The sequence below is a fragment of the Nansenia antarctica genome (genome assembly GCF_963989245.1).
Source record: "Nansenia antarctica genome assembly, chromosome: 5".
In the NCBI taxonomy this organism is placed as follows: domain Eukaryota; kingdom Metazoa; phylum Chordata; class Actinopteri; order Argentiniformes; family Microstomatidae; genus Nansenia; species Nansenia antarctica.
Genome location: NC_137690.1, coordinates 52,558,173 through 52,565,672, shown reverse-complemented (window position 1 = coordinate 52,565,672; position 7,500 = coordinate 52,558,173). Strand labels below are relative to the sequence as shown.

Sequence of the window (7,500 nt, the reverse complement as noted above, 5' to 3'; positions counted from 1 at the left end):
GCTTCTTGTGGCAAACGTATGGAGTTAATTATTCTCCACGCTCTGAAACATCTATTTTCGCAACTCGTCTATTCATGGATGAATACCAAATCTTGGAAAAGCCTGGCGCCAAAAGGGAAGTAAAAGGCACGGAGTAAATCCATTAGAACAGACTCCGTAATGACTAAATCGGACATAAACTGAACAGCTCATCCACTCAGCCTCCCTGTGCTCCGTGTGGCCATCCCAAATGGATCTGTAACAAAGGAGACTAATCCTCTTGGATCCGGGCCTATACTCACACACTCACCACTCACGCCTGAACCATAAGTCATTCCCTCTCGTTTCACAACACCAGTGGGCCGGGCCGGGCCGGGTTCTCAAGAAGCCCTTTTGTTGCTCAGTTCCAGGGCCTCGGTGGGTCTGTGGTGGATGTCCCACCTTTAAGGCATTTCCTGTCATGACCAGACGTCGGCGTATCCTACCATTATACATTAAAACGCCAGCCGCAGGATTGTGAGCAGCCAGACCACAGGAATACCCAGAATCTGACTCTGAGTAGATTGAAACCCATACGTTTAATTTGCTGTTTCGCAATATCCAGCAATATCCATGGCAACATTCCTGACTGTGGTTACTCCACCAGTCTTCATCCAGCGGTCGTTCACGGTTGGTATTGAATGTTTAACACAATGGTAGATGTTATGTGAACAAGCGAGAATGATTAAATGAGGGCTTGTGGTTCCCTTGAGGGAGTGTCATTTGTGTATTGTTGCAGTTATGCAAGCCTTCGTCCTGACATGGAAGTGGTCGGGTCACACTTTATGTTGTGAAACGATGGCGGAGCCGAAGACATTTTTGTTGATGAAATCCTTTTTTTGGGGGGGTGGCAAATCGTGTCGCACCTGTTTCCGTCCCTCTCTGTGATTAGTCAGTGACGAGGATGAGCAGGGAACATATCTCATCACATTCATGGCAGTTTGTTCTGTCAAAGCCAGGTTTAGACCCCACGCGCACACACACACACACACACACACACACACACACACACACACACACACACACACACACACACACACGCACATGCACACACACACGCGCACACACACACACACGCACACACACACTTCCCATACACAGATGGGTTTTCATGAGAAGCGAGGTCGCCTGGGGCTTTAGTACCAGCTTAGAAGCACCAAAGAACATCTGTAAAGCATTACCGCTGATTATTTGGTTCTCTAACACAATCATATAATATGAGCATAACTGATGTCTGAACAGGGGTTCAGGGGGACCCCAACATACACACACGTCTATACTCACAGACGCACGCATGTGCACACACACACTCACACACACACACACACTCACACACACACACATGCATATGCACATGCACACACACTCACACATGCACACTCTCTCACTCACACAGACACACACAGACACACACACACAAACACACACACACACGCACTGCATTGGGTGTACACATCTGCATTGCCCAGCTTCTCTATTGTTGAGGGGTTGGCTCCAGGTGCATTGTGTTGGTTCTTGTCTAGTCTGTTAGCCTGATCGCTACGTTCATCATGCTTGTTTATTTTCGACCAGACAGATACTTGAAGTGAAACAGAATGTCTACTACCGTGCACTACAGCTGCTTCTACAAGGCTGTTTCTACACGGCTGTTACAAGGCTGTTTCTACAATACTTTTTCTACAAGGCTTTCTCTAACAGGCTGTTTCTATGAGGCTGTTTCTACCAGGCTGTTTCTACCAGGCTGTTTCTACTAGGCTGTTTCTACAAGCCTGTTTATATGAGGCTTCTTCAAGGCTGTTTCTAGTTTCAAGTTTCAAGTTTGTTGTTACATCCCATTATACAAGAATAAGAGAGTAACATTCTTAGACATTGGAGCAGCAAGAGAAATAAAGTGACAGTAGTTATAAAAGACAAATAAGACAACAAGGCTGTTTCTACCAGGCTGTTTCTACAAGGCTGTTTCTACCAGGCTGTTTCTACAAGGCTGTTTCTACACGGCTGTTACTACAAGGCTGTTTCTACAAGGCTGTTTCTACCAGGCTGTTTCTACAAGGCTGTTACTACAAGGCTGTTTCTACAAGGCTGTTTCTACCAGGCTGTTACTACCAGGCTGTTTCTACAAGGCTGTTTCTACAAGGCTGTTTCTACCAGGCTGTTACTACCAGGCTGTTTCTACAAGGCTGTTTCTACAAGGCTGTTTCTACACGGCTGTTACTACAAGGCTGTTTCTACAAGGCTGTTTCTACCAGGCTGTTTCTACAAGGCTGTTACTACAAGGCTGTTTCTACCAGGCTGTTACTACCAGGCTGTTTCTACAAGGCTGTTACTACCAGGCTGTTTCTACAAGGCTGTTTCTACAAGGCTGTTTCTACAAGGCTGTTTCTACAAGGCTGTTTCTACAAGGCTGTTTCTACAAGGCTGTTTCTACAAGGCTGTTACTACAAGGCTGTTTCTACAAAGCTGTTTCTACCAGGCTGTTTCTACCAGGCTGTTTCTACAAGGCTATTTCTACAAAGCTATTTCTACCAGGCTGTTTCTACAAGCCTGTTTCTACAAGGCTGTTTCTACAAGGCTGTTTCTACAAGGCTGTTTCTACCAGGCTGTTTCTACAAGGCTGTTACTACCAGGCTGTTTCTACAAAGCTGTTTCTACCAGGCTGTTTCTACCAGGCTGTTTCTACAAGGCTATTTCTACAAAGCTGTTTCTACAAGGCTGTTTCTACAAGGCTGTTTCTACAAGGCTGTTTCTACAAGGCTGTTTCTACCAGGCTGTTTCTACAAGGCTGTTACCACAAGGCTGTTTCTACAAAGCTATTTCTACAAAGCTGTTTCTACAAGGCTGTTTCTACAAGGCTGTTTCTACAAGGCTGTTTCTACCAGGCTGCTAGTCTTTGATCGGTGGCTCTTCATAAGGACTGACTGCTAGAGATAGAGGGCTGATGTGAGGCAGAGAATCACAGAGATCTTAAGCTTAGCCGCACACCTTGTTACAGTAATTAATGACCAGGTGTTCTGTCTTCACTCCCCAGAGCTGTGTGTGTGTGTGTGTGTGTGTGTGTGTGTGTGTGTGTGTGTGTGTGTGCGTGTGCGTGTGTGTGCGCGTGTGTGTGTATGTGTGTGTGACTGTGTACGTGTGACTGTGTGTCTGTGTGTGTGTGCGTGTGTGTGTGTGTGTGTGTGTGTGTGTGTGTGTGTGTGTGTGTGTGTGTGTGTGCGTGCGTGCATGCATGTGTGCGCATGTGTGTGTGTGCGTGCGCACTTCCTCTAACTGGAGGCATCTGAGGGAGGTGTGTATAATCTGATGAAATGTAGCTGAAACCATAGATGTTATCCCCGTTCTCTTTGAAAATGAGTAGAATTGTTGTGGTTGGAGTTTTCAACGACTTTCTCGATTGTTATGTTTGGACCCATCTACAATGTACTGGCACCAGCAAAGCACTTCTTGGTCATGAACTGGTCATGTTACAGGAAAGAGCTAGATGGTTGACTTCTCTCTGGCCCTTCTCTACTGCACGCATGATGAGGTACTGAACCCTGTCTTCCCTCTGCGAAATATCACACTGTTCCACTGGAGAAGAACCTAGGCTTACTACCAAGGAACACACAATATGTAGGGAAACATGGAACGACCCCCAGCCTCTCTCTCTCTCTCTCTCTCTCTCTCTCTCTCTCTCTCTCTCTCTCTCTCTCTCTCTCTCTCTCTCTCTCTCTCTCTCTCTCCCATAGCTTTGCAGCAGTTCTTCTCAACATGTCTGCATGCTTTTGTTCTAACCCAGCTAATATATAATATAATAATAATGAATGAATGAATGAATAGTTTAATGACCACACGACCTAGGTCGGTGGAATTTGTTGTCGGTACAGCTCAAACAGCAGTGTCAAAAAAACATACACACATTGTACATGACTATTACATGGACATGAACACACATAACCACAAGACAAGACAAGAACATAATTACAATTTACAATTTACAATTTATACAGTGCAGTGGGTCAGGTATTGAGAGTCCTTATGGCAGAGGGGAAAACACTGTTTTTGAAGCGGGATGTTTTGGTGGCCAGGGATCGGTATAATAATAATAATAATAATAATAATAATAATAATAATATATAATAACTATGATACTATATGATATATAATATATGCCATTTAGTGTTGACACATGTCTCCACCCAGTCACCACTCGCTTGTTTGTTATGTAAGGTACAAACGAAAGGTAAACGCACACACACGCATGCACGCATGCACGCACGCACGCACGCACGCACACACACACACACACACACATACACACACACACACACACACACACACACACACGCACACACACACACACACACACACATGTAAAACGCTGGTAGGAGACGTTCTGCTCCATTTAGCAGGCTCTCTTTGATGACTTCAGCAGCGCTGGCTAATTATAGAGGCGCCGCCACGGATGCAATCTCTAAGTGCATCACCTCACCCCGAACCTCTCACTCCTGACTGATGTCTCAATGCTAGCCAATGGCGTGGCTCTGTGCCGTAATGCTACCCCCTCCATCTCATGTCTACCCAGTGGAGGAGGTGTGCGATATCTGGATAACACACTGGGCCTTTAACCGTTGTGTTCTGTGAGAGTGTGTCTTCAGCCTTTTTATAGCCTTTTGGAGTTTTTGTTTAACACAGATTCCCCCCTTCCTAAGGACTGGGCGATAAAATGAAAATGAGAAATAATTGTCTAATGTGTTATCGCGTAAAGTTTGTTTTGTATCCCCAGTCCCTGTTAACATCTGACAATGGGGCGGCTGTGGTTCAGGAGGTAGAGCTGGTGTCTAATGATCGCAAGGTTGGCGGTTTGATCCCCGGCTCCTCCTGTTCACATGTTGAGGTGTCCTTGGGCAAGACACTGAACCACAAATTGCTCCCAATGAGTGGGCTGGCGTCTTGCATCGTAGCTTGCTGCCACTGGCGTGTGAATGTGTGTGTGAATGAGAGGCCATTGTAAAGCACTTTGGAATAAGGCGCTGTATAAGTCAGTCCATTTACAAAGAGCAGAGGAAAACAGGCAGGGTGAGACCATCCAGTTTGTTATCCAAATTCTTTTACCAAAACATTTCATTCACATTTTGAACCATCTGGTTTCTTCAGCATGTCTAATGACAGTTTGTAAGTTGCACATCGCTTTATGACTCACAAGCAAATGATACAGCAAAAACCTTTCTACATTTACCTCACATTAGGTCAGTCATGAAGCCTGAATTCTACACTCTCTGTATTTCCTGGACTTTATGCATTGCATGCAGAAAACAGAAACAAAGGAAGGTTAAGAGAGGAGCTGGAATAGAGCTATTTTTCTCCATTTGCCTCCCTGGAATATTCCTCTTACAATTGAACTGTCTCTCTCCAACTCTGTCTCAGGGGACATGGTAGGACAACGAGGAGGATTTGATGCATGCAATTTTCCATATAATAGTTCTCTCCCTCTCTCTCTCTGTCTCTGGCTCTCTCTTTCTCTCTCTCTCTCTCTCTCTCTGTCTCTGGCTCTCTCTTCTCTCTCTCTCTCTCTCTCTCTCTCTCTCTCTCTCTCTCTCTCTCTCTCTCTCTCTCTCCTCTCTGACAATCTGCCATTTGACTGACCCAGCAGAGCTCTAAAACACTCTCCGCCCATCTGATTCTGGACATTTCTTGGCATCACTCTTCCGACGTTATTCCCTCTCTCATCTCCAGTTCCAGTCCCTTGCAGTGATAACTCTCTCTACTAATGACAGTGCTGACAGCCCCTAGTCCCATGCCTTCCCTGCCTGTCCGCCCACCGTGTTCTGTCACACATCATTTTGTGTTTTTTTAGGCTGACTTTTTATAGAATTTTTTACTTGATCAAGGATGTTTTTTTGACTGGGATCAAACTCAGGTCTCCGACTCAACAAACATGCTAAGCTAAGGCCTAGGCAGTTCCATTTCCATTTCCATTTTTGGCACTTAGCAGACGCCTTTCTCCAAAGCGCCTTACAACAAATACATTTGTCTAAGTAAGTGAATCATCCATCCATCAGTCATAGCAAGAACAATAATCTATACTAGGGCAGTCATAATGCTAGAACGTATACATCATATTTACTCACAAGATCCCCACCACCTGTACCAGCTCCACACACCCAGTGATAAACCCCTACGAAGCAGCCCCACACACCCAGAGGTAAGCCTCTACCAAGCAGCACCACGCAGCACCATACACCCAGAGGTAAGCCCCTACCATCACGTTCATGGCTAGCCGTTTGCACCTAGCTTATATATTTTATGAAGGTTAGGATTAGGGCTGGGGAACCTGATCCTAGAACAGCATCTGAGGCCACTTCAACCTTGGATCACGGGGTGTCAGAATAACCAGATCCTCTTTCTCTGCAGTCTTACACTGCTTCACACCTACCGACCACAGCAGCAGCAGACCACCTGACTCACACACACACACACACACACACACACACACGCATGCATGCATGCACGCACACACACACATGCAAACACACACACACACCCACACACACACACACACACACACACACACACACACACACACCCACACACACACACACATGCACACATGCAAACACACACACATACACACACACACATACAGTATTATCTCATAGCCAGTGGCGCTGGTGGGGTGGGGGGGGTTGTGCTGGGGAGTAAAAGTCGTCTTGGTGTCTTGGTGTACACCTGCCTAGCTGGTTTTCATACAGGCCTACAGTATTGGTGGTATACCTGGAAATGTGAACTTTTCATTCAACACTCTAATGAAGACAGTATGCAAGGCCACGCCCCCCCGTCCGGGGCCAGGGGAACCATGGTGAACAGGCACAGAATAGCTCCAACAGCGTTGATGAATACGCAAGTGATTAACCTTGCCCTTCCCTCCTAGCCTGTTAGTTACTTTGTTTTGTTTTGCTTATTGCAATGTTAGAATTTCGAAATTATGATTAGACTGCCAAGCAACAAGAATGTTGATGTCCCCCAAGCGGGAAAAACTGTCTCTCCTCACCGACGTCATCAAAACTCACATCGGAACCAACTGTGAAAATAAACATTGCGCAAAACAAGGCAGAATAGCATGACGGGAAGATTTGTTGACCTGACCTGGACATGTCATACTCATTGGCTACTATTTAGGATACAGAGCGATAAGGGAACGGATCCCCTTCTCCCAGGCCCCACACCAACATTCTGTTAGTCACACTTGTTGACATGTTTGTCTTAAACATAGGCCTACTGTAAGGCATGCATAATACTCAACCCAAAACCACCTCTGCCCGTATTAAGCTTGAGAAATTCGAGCCGGCCCAAAGATAATTTGTTGTTGTATTGGAGCAGACTCAGTGAGCTCGGTACAATAGGCTATTTAAAAGTCATACTGTATTCATGGCAGTGTTTTTTTTAGAACTACTGTATGCCAGGCCTATCTGTGTTATTGAGCCTTTTTCAAACCACAAGCTCGTA

At 45.6% G+C, this 7,500-nt stretch overlaps 1 protein-coding gene across 1 annotated transcript in view; it reads left to right on the top strand.

Moving 5' to 3' along the window:
* The window catches only part of LOC308158502 (RNA-binding motif, single-stranded-interacting protein 3-like), a gene marked incomplete at both ends in the record, with an annotated part of 211,336 nt that overhangs the window by 14,878 nt on the left and 188,958 nt on the right, over positions 1-7,500 (top strand). The gene's annotated exons all lie outside the window — the stretch shown is intronic.